The sequence below is a fragment of the Protopterus annectens genome, chromosome 1.part1 (assembly GCF_019279795.1).
Source record: "Protopterus annectens isolate FY-2018-M chromosome 1.part1, PAN1.0, whole genome shotgun sequence".
In the NCBI taxonomy this organism is placed as follows: domain Eukaryota; kingdom Metazoa; phylum Chordata; order Ceratodontiformes; family Protopteridae; genus Protopterus; species Protopterus annectens.
The window spans coordinates 1484010133-1484023467 of NC_056726.1; positions in this window are offsets into that span (position 1 = coordinate 1484010133).

The window sequence follows — 13335 nt, forward strand, 5'->3', positions numbered from 1 at the left end:
CCTGTTGGCTGTACAGTTCAGAAGGAAGGAGTGGATTCATTCCATGCTAGCTGTTTGAATTTGCCAGTAAATCCCTTTGAGATGACTGGAGAGGAGCTGGAAATCAAAGCTTCCAATTTAACAATTTAACAGTTGATTTTACTGATTTCAAAAAGAACCCTGTTACAATAAAGAAGTTGCAGTGGGATGTTTTATTTTTTGAAGCTAGTCTTCAGGCGAAAAAGTTGCCAAGAGGTTTAAGAGTTCAACAGAAGACAGCAGGTAGAAAGCTTTCAATGGAGTGAGGAAAAGTGGTCTGCAGTATGTACAGTTGCTGTCAGATGAGCATAAACACACACTGGCCTTTTTGAATAAGGTAGTAGTGGATGTGTTTAACAGTTTGAAGATGCAGACATCAGAGATCAATTCTGAGTCTAAAATGGACACAGTTTTAAAGAAAATCCAGCAGGAGGAAGATATGCAAAAGAAAAGGAACGTGAAGAAGTTGAATAGAAATAAGGACTATATGGAAGGACTGAATGTTATTTTGGTTGAATCAAAGAAAGTTTTTGAAGAAGTCCTACATGTTTCACCATCAATGGGAGATGGAAATCAAGATATGGAGGTTCGATTGCATAAATGAATGAGAACAAGTTTGATGAACAAGCAGGAAGTTCAAAGTACTGGGGTTCAAAATCAGCAACAGGCGAAGAACAACAAATGGAACAATGGAACGAAGAATCATTGGGATTTTCAAAGAGTGGAAGTTTATCAGGGTGGAGGGACTGGGCAAAGGACTTGGGCACAGGTAGTGGCTCATCCCTCTCAAAAGGAAAATTGATATTACAACAACAGAAAACATTATTTTCAAAACAAGGGCCATCAGAGGGGTTATCAGCAAATTTACCAAGATTGATGGCAATTTCAGAATGTGAATTGCCAATGCCAGAGGAAATAGGGTGTAATCCTGCACCCAATGGTGCTGTAAATACTTCTTTATATACGGACTAAGATTATTAATTTATCCAATGTTGTTTTGAATATGGAGCAGGTAATGTTTTGAGCAAAGGTTTATCTTTGTACCAGCATCAAGAGCTAACTTAGTTAAATCTATGAATGCCATTAGAGATTATGTCAGGAGATTAAATTTAAAATGTTATTTTGATAATGAAAATGGGGTGACAGTAAATAAATTTAAGAAGCCCAGTGTATTTAATCCCCCACTGAGGCCAGAGTTATTGGCCTTTTTAACAATGTATGAGAATGGCATAAGGAAGTTATTGGAAGGGAAACCTAAGTATCAATTTTTTAATATGACACAAAATGAGAAAATAAAATTTATCTTAAAAATAATGAGGATATTTATGTGACCAAGGATGATAAAGAAAATGCGATTGTTTTGTTAAATACATGATTATTTTGAACGGTTGGACCATATTTTGAATGATAGTGAATTTTACATCAAGGTTACATAGGCTCCGCATGTGAGCTAGAAAGGTGCTTGGTGTGACATCTGGACAGAGGAAGGAGGAAAAGTGACTCCTAGTGGTGGAACGAGGAAGTACAGGAGAATATGCAGACAAAGAGTTTGGTGAAGAAGAAGTGGGATTTTCAGACAGATGAAGAAAGTCGAGAGCAGTACAAGAAGATGAGGCATATGGTGAAGAGAAAGATGGCAAAGGCTACGGATAAGGTGTATGGAGAGTTGCATGAAAGGCTGGACACTAAGGAGGGAGAAAAGGACCTGTACCAATTGGCTAGACAAAGGGACAGAGCAGGGAAAGATGTGCAGCAGGTAAGGGTGATAAAAGATACCAAGAGAAATGAACTCACAAGCAAGGAGAGTGTGTTGAGCAGATGGAAATAGTATTTTGAGGGGCTGATGAATGAAGAGAATGAGAGAGAGAGAAGGTTGAATTATGTGGAGATAGTGAATCAGAAAGTGCAATGGATTAGCAAGGAGGAAGTAAGGATAGCTATGAAGAGGATGAAGAATGGAAAGGCTGTTGGTCCAGATGACATACCAGTGGAAGAATGGAGGTGTTTGGGAAAGATGGCAGTGGATTTTTTAACCAGATTGTTTAATGAAATCTTGGAAAGTTAGAGGATGCCTGAGGAGTGGATAAGAAGTGTTTTGGTACTGAGTTTTAAGAATAAGGGTGATGTGCAAAACTTTAGTAACTACAGAGGGATAAAATTGATCAGTCACAGCATGAAGTTATGGGAAAGAGTAGTGGAAGCTAGGTTAAGAAGGGACGTGATGATTAGTGATCAGCAGTATGGTTTCATGCCACAAAAGAGCACTAAAGATGAAATGTTTGCTCTGAGGATGTTGCTGGAGAAGTATAGAAAAGGTCAGAAAGAGTTGCATTTTGTCTTTTTGGACTTAGAGAAAGCATATGATGGGTTCCTAGAGAGGAGTTGTGGTACTCTATGAGGAAGTCTGGAGTGGCAGAGAAGCACATAACAGTGGTATAGGAAGGATATGTACAAGGGTAGTGTGACAGTGGTGAGGTCTGCAGTGAAAGTGAAGGCTGCATTGAAGGTGGAGGTGGGATTACATCAAAGATCATCTCTGAGCCTTTTCTTATTGCAGTGGTGATGGACAGGTCATCAGTTGAGATCAGACAGGAGTCCCCATGGACTATGATGCATGTGGATGACATTGTGATCTGTAGTGAGAGTAGGGAACAGATTGATGAGATGCTGAAGAGGTGGAGATATGCTCTAGAGAGGAGAGGAATGAAGGTTAGCAGGACTAAGACAGAATATATGTGTGTGAATGAGAGAGAGGATAGAGGAATGGTGAGGATGCAGGGAGAAGAGTTGACAAAGGTTGATGAGTTTATATACTTGGGATCAACAGTTCACAGTGTGACACCCATGCACTGGCCCAGCAATCAAGAAGTCTCAATCCTCATCACTAACACCAGTGAGGGGCATCCATATAGAGAGAGGATAATAAATACACTCAGACCGTAAAGTACAATTTCCCTTAAGCACACAGAGATCACAGTCAGTCTGGGACTGGTTTCTCCCTTTCTCTCCAGGTCCTCAATAAGACTCCCCACTGCCACAGCTATAAAAACCTCCAGCACCCTCTCTGTCTAACCTGTGCTTCATGTCCCTGCCCAAGTAGCTGACACACACACACACACACACACACACACACACACACACACACACACACACACACACACACACACACACACACACACACACACACACACACACTTTAAGATAAGAGTTTATACAGCCACACAGACACTCTTGGGGAAGGCTGGCACAGGTTCTCTAACTGTACCCCTTTTACCCAGACTATACAATAGAAATCACTGCCACCATCCAGCTGATATTTATCAGCTACTCAAAGGCCCTTTTGAAGCGTGTCCAATTATTACTGTGCAGTATTATTATCCAAAGGGTAAGGGAAACCAAACAGTCAAGACTTATTTGGAGTGACTTGGTACAGTATCACTATATACATGCAATGTACTCTTAGAGCTTAAATTATCTCAACACAAAACAGCCACAGTTGAAAGGTTTAAAATATTTAATAATAAATAATAAACATCCAAGACAATACTTCTTACTACACAGTGCCAGTCAAGAGTTCAGATATCACAAAGAAATACTTAAAATAATACAGTAGAAAAGTTCTGACATCACAGAAAAACAAACTAGTCTAATCTTCCTATTTCCTAGCTATATCAAAGAGAAAACATAGTTCTAAAATAAACTTACATAAAGAGCAAGACAGTGTTTGTGATGTTGGATGAATGCTTTAATGCTCTCATTCTTTCTGTCCTTAAATTGATAGCACAGTACCACTGATTCATTTCAGATGACATAATTTCTTTCTGGTTCCCAGGCTAACAGATTCTCAAAGGTTAATAGTCCTTGATCTTGCAGCTGGCCAGGAGGCCAGAACAATAAAAGAAATTATACATGCAAATTCTAGCAATTAACTCTGGCCTCAAGACCAAAGCCAGAATTCCTTCATCCAGATATATCGACTCCAAGTTTTGACATCAAAGGATTGATTTATTAGCTTTTTTACAGCAGAGTGTACTGTTGTCACATTTTTGCAGTTCAATATCCAATGCAGTCTTTTCACATTTAAGAGAAAAAGCCTGTGGCTTACATTAATATTTACAAATGATAGAATTATCTACAAAATTCTATCTGGCTAGGCTGGCAGCCTTCACCTATCTTCACACATCTCACCCCCTGGAAAACTCAAACTAGTTTTTTCAAGTGACCCTTGAGAAATGGTGCTTGAGAGGGCTAGGTCTATCTGAGTATACCTTACCTCATTCCCTGTCTTGGGAGCCCATCTGCATTGGCATTGCTAATTCCACTGTGGTGCTGCACTGACATATCATATTCTTGCAACCCTAGGCTCCATCTTAGCAACTTGGCATTTTGCTGGCTGGCTTTGTTTAACTATGTTAGGGGATTGCGATCTGTCACTACAGTGAATTTTCTTTCATACAGATCTGGCTGAAGTTTCTGCAGTGCCCACACTATGGCTAGACATTTCTTTTCTACAACTGCATAACATTCCTCCCTGGGTTGGAGCCTATGACTAAAATAAACCACTGGGTGCTCTTCTCCCTCTGAAGAAATCTGGCTAAGTACAGCCTCCACCCCATGGTTTGAACCATCCACCTGCACAATAAATTATTTGATGTAATCTGGACTAGCTAATGCAGGGGATCCTCCCAAAGCTTCTTTAAGCTTCTGGAATGCCTGCTCACATGCTGTGGTCCACACTACCTTATCTGGCCTGTTCTTTATTGTCAGGTCTGTAAGTGGAGCAGCAATGGTACTATAAGTGGGGACGAACTTTCTGTAGTACCCTGCTGTCCCTAAGAATGCCCTCACCTGCTTTTTGGTAACAGGTGCAGGCCATGCCTGAATGGCTTCTACTTTGGCAGGTTTTGGCCTGATCTTACCACTCCCTAAACTATGTCCCAGGTAGGAGAACTCTGCCATACCCACCTGACATTTGCTGGGCTTAATGGTCAACCCTGCCCTCTGTAGTCTGTCCAGCACCTCCCTGACATGTTGAACGTGCTTCTCCCAGGATTGGCTGTAGATGGCAATATCATCCAGGTAAGCATGAGCAAAACCTCCTGCTCCTGCTAGGATATGATCTACCTGCCTTTGGAAAGTCATCAGGGCATTTTTATCCCAAAGGGCATCATTTTGAACTCATACAAGCCAAAAGGAGTCACAAAGGCTGATCTCTCTCTAGCACTGGGAGTCAAGGGCACCTACCAGTGACCTTTGGTAAGATCAATGGTGGTAAGATACTTAGTCCCACCCAGCTGCTCTAGGGCTTCATCTGTCCTAGGCAGGGGGTAAGCATCTGTCTCTGTGTGACTATTTAATTTCCTGTAGTCCACACAGAACCTGGTGCTGCCATCCTTCTTTGGCAACAGAACCACTGGGGAGGCCCAGGGACTGTTTGACTCTTGAATTACCCCTAGTTCCAACATCTCCTGTATCTCCTCCCTCAGAGTCTGTTTGACTCTCTCAGGCACCCTATAAGGGGCCTGCCTAATAGGCTTTTGGGGTCCTGTATCCACTTGCTGCTACACCAGGTGGGTGCACCCTGGTTTCCCAGTGATCATGTCCCCAAACTTCTGTAACACTGCTTGGATTTCTCAAACTTGATTAGGAGATAGCTGCTGGGACATTGCTACCCCTTCCACTGAGGTGTCAGTCCAAGGCTCACTGAGGAGATCAGTCACCAGATCTCCTTCAGTCTTCTCCTGCAATCCACTGCAAATGCTCAGCACAAGGGCCTCCCTATCATGGTAAGGTTTCATCATGTTAGCATGCCTAGCAGTTCTACCATGTAGTTAACATCACTGACCTTCCTTGCCACCTTGTAAGGTCCCTCCCAAGCTGCTTGCAGCTTGGTGTGTCTAACAGGAATGAGAATCATTACCTGCTGCCCTATAGCATACCCTCTAGCTCGAGCATTCCTGTCATACCACACCTTTTTCTGTTGTTGGACTTCTGCCAGATTCTCCTGGGCCAAGCCCATGAGTTCCCTGAGCCTTTTCCTGAGGTTTAGGACATATGCCACAACAGACTCCTTGTGAGGTTCACACTCACCTTCCCATTCATCTCAAATTAAGTCTAGAGGTCCCCTCACCCTATGCCCATATAGCAACTCAAAGGGTGAAAAACCTGTGGATTCCTGGGGAACCTTTCTGCAAGCAAACAACAGATGGGGCAAATATTTGTCCAACTCCCTCTTAAACTGGTCTGCAAATGCCCGTATCATGGACTTGATTGTAGAGTTTAACTTGTCAACAAGACCATTAGTCTGGGGATGGTAGGGGATGGTCTTCACATGCTTCACCCCACAGTACTCCCACAGACAAGCCAGCAGGTCTGACATGAAATTGGCACCTCTGTCAGCCATTATTTATTTTGGGAAACCTACTCTGCTGAAAATCTCTAATAAAGCATTTGCCCACCTTTTCTGCCTCAGTGGAGGACAGAGCCATGCCTCAGGGTATCATGTACCATAATCCACTACCACTAGGATATACTTTTCCCCTGCGGAACTTGAGGTACTCAGAGGCCCCACAATATCCATAGCTACCCTCTGAAATGGCTCCTCAATCACAGGCAAAGGCATCAGTGGAGCTCTCACCTTAGCTCCTGTCGTGTCTACCTTTTGGCACTGCTCACAGGTCCTGCAGTACCCTGTTACATCTCTGGAAATTCCAGGCCAATAGAAGTTTTGTATAATACATCTCTTTGTACATTTTTTGCTCATATGACCTGCAAAGGGAATATTATGGGCTATGGCTAGAAGTGCCAGATGATAGGCTCTAGGCACTACCAACTGCTGTACCCTCTCACCTTCTAGCCTTCCATCAGGGGTCCACTCTCTGTACAGTAACCCTTTGTCCCAGTATACAGAATCCCCCTTCCCTTGAGAATCGGGTGCCTTACTAGCTACCTGCCCCAGGCATTGCAATGTAGGGTCTGAGAGCTGGGCCTGTCTCAACTATCTCTTTGTAACCCTTCCCAGCTCCCCTTCCACAGGAAGTCTGGCATCCTCTGACAGTGGTGCCTCACTGTCAGCCCGGGGACTACTACTCACCTCTACCTTTGCAGTCACTCTGTCCAAGAGAACATCAGTATCCACAAGCAGCTATGGCTCACATTCAGTCTCACTGCTACAGAGTAGCTCCCTCCCTGAAGTAACCATCTCACCAGTCCTGGCTGCAAGTATGCAGTCTGTCTGGGTCTCCCCCAGGCTACCAGACCCACATGCTTGTCTCCTAGGCTGACTGCATGTAACTGCATAAACACATGGTACTGCCTCATCCAAATCCTTCCCTATCAGGACAGCTGCAGGATGGTAGCTTGGTACCCCTGTTGTCTCAAGGCAACCTACTACTGGCATTTTTGTCTTTCCCACTTACTGGCTCTCTCTTACCTTTTGTTCCCTACCTTGCCTTCGTGGACATCTGTATGCCACATGGCCCCACAGGTTGCATTCAAAACATTTAAGCGTAGGTCCTGGACATGTACCTGGACTAATGGCTTCCCCTGCTACTGGCAGATTCTGTTGGGGCAGTCTGTGCTGCCCACCATGGGTTCCTTTAGACCCATGAGCAGTACTGGGGGTCCATTTCCTGTGCAGGGATGCCCTGCATGCTAGGTATAGGTCTCCCTTCTTCCCCAACTCATCTAAAATAGCACATTGTCTATCAGCTAACCAGATCCTCATGTCGTCAGGCAAAGTGCTAAGGGCTTGTTTCCTCACCAAAAGGTCTGCCAGCCCTTCAAAAGTGGTGACCTGACATCCACTCACCCACCTATGAAAATAAGTGCTCAGTTCAGCAACATATTCACACACACTTTCATCTGCCTTGCGTCTATGCTCATGAAACATTTTCTTATAAGTTTCAGGTGTTAGCTTAAAACGTTTTAACAAGTGATTCTTAATAGCAGTATAATCAAGACATTCATAATCATAAATTTTAGACAACACAGTTACAGCTTTACCATGGAGTAAGGATGTCAAGAACTGTACCCAGAGCCTTTGGTCAACATCATACCATTTACATACCCTCTCAAACATATGAATGAAACTATCAAAATTATCCCCCTCTTTAAACTGCAGAATAACTTTACTAACCTTTTTGTGCTTCTGGGGTTGAGTTACTCCCTTCCCCATTACCTCCATGACTCTGGCGAAGATTCAGCATCTCCTTCTAATGCTGCCTCTGCCGCTCCTTTTCCTCAACTTCTAGGCATAGCAGTTTCTCATTCTCCTCAGCCTGCAAACATTGCAGTTTCTCATTGTCCTTACTCTCTAGTCACCTCAGTTTCTCAGCTGCTTCTATTTCCACATGCCTGGCCTCCAACTCAAGTCTCTTTAGCTCCAGATGGATTTTTAAGTCCTCTCCAGAAAGGTTGAGCTGTCCATTCACAGAGTGTGGTACATCTCCACTGCCAGTCTGATCATCCTCCTGGTTGCTGTTTTCTGATGCAGCTGTGACCAAAGCTGCAATCATGTCTGCCTTATTCAGGTTTCCATGCACCCGTCCCCTAGCCTGGCACATCTCAGCCAGCTGGTTCCTTGTCAGCTTTCTGTACTCCTCTGCTGACATGCTGCCTGTTCTCCCTGACTAACTAAGCTAACAAAAGAAATAAAACAATTGTGATCTGAGCTCTGAGTACTCACTGCATGGCTGACTTAGAGTAGAAAACACCTTCAGTGATCACTGTACACAAGCTACAGGAATTCACTCTACTGACACCACTACAAGCCAATTAGTATTTACCAATCAATTAATATGTGGTGTGGATATCCCACCACTGCCAAACAATTAATATGTGACACCCGTGCACTTGCCCAGCAATCAAGGAGCCTCAATCCTCACCACTAACAGCAGTGAGGGGGTCCATACAGAGAGAGAGGATAATAAATACACACACAGTAAAGTACAATTTCCCATAAGAGCACACAGAGATCACAGTCAGTCTGGGGCTGTTTTTTCCCTTTCTCTCCAGGTCCCCAATAAGACTCCCCACTGGCACAGCTATAGGATCCAGATCTCAGCCTAGTGGGCAAGCTAAAACCTCCAACACCCTCTCTGTCCAACCAGTGCTTTGTGTCCCTGCCCAAGTAGCTGACACACACACACTTTGAGATAAGAGTTTATACAACCACACATACACTCCTTGGGAAGGCTGGCACAGGTTCTCCAGTTGTGCCTCTTTTACCCAGACTATACGGTAGAAATCACTGCCACCACCCAGATAATATTTATCAGCTACTCAAAGGCCCTTATGAAGGGTGTCCAATTATTACTGTGCAGTATTATTATCCAAATTGTAAGTGCAACCAAACAGTAAATACTTATTTGGAGTGTCTTGGTACAGTATCACTATATACATGTGATGTATTATTAGAGCTTAAATTATCTCTACACTAAACAGCCACAGCTGAAACATTTAAAAATATTTAATAATAAATAATAAAAACACAAGATAATACTTCTTACTACACAGTACCAGTCAAGAGTTCAGAGATCACAGAGAAATACTTAAAATAATACAGTAGAAAAGTTCTGACATCACAGAAAAACAAACTAGTCTAATCTTCTTATTTCATAGCTATATCTAAGAGAAAACACAGTTCCATAGCTCTCAACCTTCCATCTCCAAAATGAGGAACACTAGCCCTCATAATGTGGAACAAATGGGCAAAATGTGGAACATGTACTAATGGCTTACTAACAACTTCAGCTAGGAAGGTCATAGGATGGTTAAAATATGCTGGTTTTACTTATAAAGAAGATCTTTTCATGAATTAATATGATTTATTTCTATTTACTATGGATTTCACTTAAAACATTCCTAACACTGAATGTGTTACAGACCCTTTCAATGTGGAACTTCGAGGAACATGAACTTTTTAAGATCCCAAATGAGGTACGTTCCTCGTAAAGAGGTACACTTGAGAGGTATGCACAGTTCTAAAATAAACTTACATACAGAGCAAGACAGTGCTGGTGATGTTTGATGTTCTCAAGACAAATGCTATAATGCTCTTATTCTTTCTGTCCTTAAATTGATAACACAGTAGCACTGATTCATTTCAGATTACATCGTTTCTTTCTGGATCCCAGGCTAACAGACTCTCAGAGGTTAATAGTCCTTGATCTTGCAACTGGTCAGGAAGCCAGAACAATAAAATAATTCATACATGCAAATTCTAGCAATTAACTCTGGTCTCAAGACAATAGTCAGAATTCCTTCATCCAGACATATCTGCTCCAAGTTTTGACATCAAAGAATTGACTTATTAACTTTGTTACAGCAGAGTGCACTGTTGTCACATTTTTGCAGCTCAATATTCAATGCAGTCTTTTCACATTTAAGAGAATAAGCCTGTGGCTTACATTAATATTTACAAATGACAGAATTATCTACAAAATTAGATCTGGCTAGGCTGGCAGCCTTCACATATCTTCAGAATGAGTAATGGTGAGTGTGGAAGAGAGGTGAAGAAGAAAGTACAGGCAGGTTGGAGTAGTTGGAGAAGAGTGTCAGGAGTTATTTGTGGCAGATGGGTACCAGTAAGAGCAAAAGGGAAGATCTACAAAAGGGCAGTGAGACCAGCTATGTTATACGGTTTGGAGATTGTGCACTGACAAAAAGGCAGGAGTCAGAACTGGAGGCGGCAGAGTTAAAGATGTTAAGATTTTCATTGGGTGTGACGAGGGTGGACAGGATTAGATTGACGCACTTCTCATACTCTTCCTCTATTTTTTTTCTTATTGTCCCCCCCCCCCTTATTACATTCAACAATTAACAGCTCTTATCCCCTATCCTACTTTAACTATGGTAAGATTTCATGTAAAACTGTAATGTCAACCCTCTGTTTTTTCACATTCTAACAAATCTAACAGGAATATGCACCAATGGATTTTTCTTATTTTAATTGACTTATTTATGTGTAAGTGTGTAATTTTATCTTTTGATTTTCTGACTGTATTTTCACTGCAGTTGTGGATTTTTTGTCATGTTGTGTAATACCATCATTCTTTAATAGTATTATTTAAATGTAAATGCATTGTCTTCATATTATATTGTTGTCCATGGAGCTTTTCTCCCCAGGACTCTATTGAAAATGGGCTCTTCTTGGCCCAATGGACTATCCTGGTAAACAAACTGTAAAATAAATAAATAAAATAGAGGGTCAGCTCAAGTTGGAAGGTTTGGAGACAAACCAGAAAGGCAAGATTACGTTGGTTTGGACATGTGCTGAGGAGGGATGCTGGGTATATTGGGAAAAAGATGCTAAGGATGGAGCTGCCAGATAAGAGGAAAAGAGGAAGGCCTAAGATAAGGTTTATGGATGTGGTGAGAGAGGACATGCAGGTGGTTGGTGTGACAGAGCAAGATGCAGAGGATAGGAAGAAATGGAAACAGATGATCCACTGTGGCAACCCCTAACGGGAGCAGCCAAAAGAAGAAGACATGGGCTGACCTCAAAAAAGTATATGGTATTATTGATGCTTGTATTGAAGGATGGTTGTTAGTGGGTCTAATTTCAGTGGATACTGCAGATTATTTTAGGGTTTATACACCCAAACTGAGCAGTTTTTTTTGGCTTACCTAAAATTCACAAATGTTTAGATAAACCTAAATTTAGACCCATAGTGGCTAGCCAGAATATTATGACGAAGACTATGGCCATATTTATAGATAAATCTTTGCAGGTATTAATGCAAAAAAAAAATCATTCCTGAAGGACTCTTTTGAATTTAAGAACATTGTGAATGAGGTTACTATTGATGAGGCAATGATTTTGGTGACAGCAGATGTCAAGTCACTTTATAGTATTATTCCCAATGATGAAGGATTAGAAGTGGTTAATAAGGAAATGTTGTTTTTGGGGACTTTTTACAAAAGATCAAGTTAGATTATATACTCAAATTGTGGATGTAATTTTGACTTATAATTTCTTCACTTTTAATAATTCCATATACAAACAGGTGAATGGGGTTGCTATAGGAACAGCAATGGGCCCCAGTTATGCAAACATTTTTATGAAGGGCTGGGAAAAAGAATATATTTTTAAATCAGACTTTTTTAAGTATATAGTGATATATAAATATTTTATAGATAATTTATTTATTTTGTGGAGTGGTACTATGGGATGTTTGGACCTATTTATGACTTATTTAAATACTGTGACTGATTATTTAAAATTCTCTTTTATCCTGGCAATGGAACAGATTCATTTTTTAGATGTAACAGTTTATAAATGTGAAAGGTCTGATGAAGTTCCATGTATTGAATGAAAGTGCTTACCAGTCATTGTGTTTGGAATAAAGCATTTTGGTTTTAGTGGTCATTTTTAGTTGTTATTCGTTATAAATATATAGCTTAGTTGTAATATAGAATAGGAGCACCTTTCATGTCCTTTTTATTAATTATAGAAGAGAAAAATTAGAACATTTAATTTCATCAGTATGGTCAGTAGATATGGCATTGGAATTCTGTTTATTCTGTTCTCTTTTATTCTATATAAATTAAAACTTAAATGTTGTGTTGGAGCAAAGCTTCTCAAACCTACTAGTACAGGGGACTGTAGCCCTGCAACTGTTCACAGGTTCATAGGTGTGTACTAGGCTAAAGACTGCTGGGTCCTTTCTTAAGCCTAGTCATTAGAAATGGTAATTCTGGTACTGTTTGCTTTGCAGTTATGTAGGAGGTCCATCAGAGTGGAGTCTGACAATGGCCTGTATGCCAAGCATAGATCTGCCCTCAACAACCTGATGGAGACAGAATACAGGGATAGGGCTTTAAGGCAGTCTGCAGAGTACAAGTTACTTATGCCCCGTATTCTTTTAGTGAGGAACCTCTGTGGACCTTCCAGTTGTTAGATGTGCCTGGTTAGGTACATACCAAAGGGAGTATTGTACTCAATGATAGGTTTGATGAATGCCAAATACATTGGAACAATGAACTCCTTGGACTAAAATGCCATACCTTTCTTTATACATTGCACAACATAAAATGATTTTCTGAACACCATAGAAAATGATGGACAAATGCTAGATTACTGTCTATGTGTGTCCTCAAGTCCCTCACTACTGGGTCGACTTTTAGGGGTGTGTTGTCTATGTTATAATTACCAGGGGTGGCTGACTTCCCAAAGGACACTATTATGCATTTCTTGACATTTAGATTTAGAGATTGTTCTTATACCAGTTATTTGTCAGAGAAGTAAATGCCAAAAAGGAGCAGTCCCAAGATAATCCCTGAGGGACTCTGCTTGTGACTGGCCTTTTGTAGAGG